The following is a 1,006-nucleotide window of genomic DNA, read 5'->3' on the forward strand; positions in this document are numbered from 1 at the left end:
CCACCCTAACCTGCACATCCCTGGGCACTATGGGACAATTTCCCACGGCCAACCCACCCTAACCTGCACATCCCTGGGCACTATGGGACAATTTCCCATGGCCAATCCACCCTAACCTGCACATCCCTGGACACTACGGGACAATTTTCCATGGCCAATCCCACCCTAACCTGCACATCCCTGGGCACTATGGGACAATTTCCCACAGCCAATCCACCCTAACCTGCACATCCCTGGACACTATGGGACAATTTCCCACGGCCAATCCACCCTAATCTGCACATCCCAGGGCACTACGGGACAATTTCCCACGGCCAATCCACCCTAACCTGCACATTCCTGGGCACTATGGGACAATTTCCCACGGCCAATCCCACCCTAACCTGCACATCCCTGGGCACTATGGGACAATTTCCCACGGCCAATCCCACCCTAACCTGCACATCTTTGGACTGTAGGAGGAAACCGGAGCACCCGGAGGAAACCCACGCAGACACGGGGAGAGCGTGCAAACTCCACATGGACAGACAGTTGCCCGAGAGTGGGATCGAACCCGGGTCCCTGGTTCCATGGGACAGCAGTGCTAACCACTGAGACATTATGCTGTTGGGAAGAGGGAGGGAAACAGGCACTTCGGTCCAACCAGTCCATGCTGACCATAATCCCAAACTAAACTAATCCCACCTGCCTGCTCCTGGCCCATATCCCTCCAAACTATTCATGTCCCTATCAAAGACAAGAAGGTGCAGAGCTGGATGAACACAGCAGGCCAAGCAGCATCATAGTAGCAGGAATGCTGACGTTTCGGGCCTAGACCCTTCACCAGAAAATGTTTCAGGAGTCGCAGGGAGAGATGCTTCTGAAGGATCTCAATGCTATGAATGTAGACATTGTCATGGTTGGGGCCAAATTGGGAAGGCCTGAATGTGGACTGTAGTCCATTGGGGATGATCTGGTTGTGGACTGTAGTCCATTGGGGATGATCTGGTTCCGTAGGCAGGTACTA

This window comes from Rhincodon typus, unplaced genomic scaffold (assembly GCF_021869965.1).
Source record: "Rhincodon typus isolate 14 unplaced genomic scaffold, sRhiTyp1.1 hic_rhity00000077, whole genome shotgun sequence".
Lineage (NCBI taxonomy): Eukaryota > Metazoa > Chordata > Chondrichthyes > Orectolobiformes > Rhincodontidae > Rhincodon > Rhincodon typus.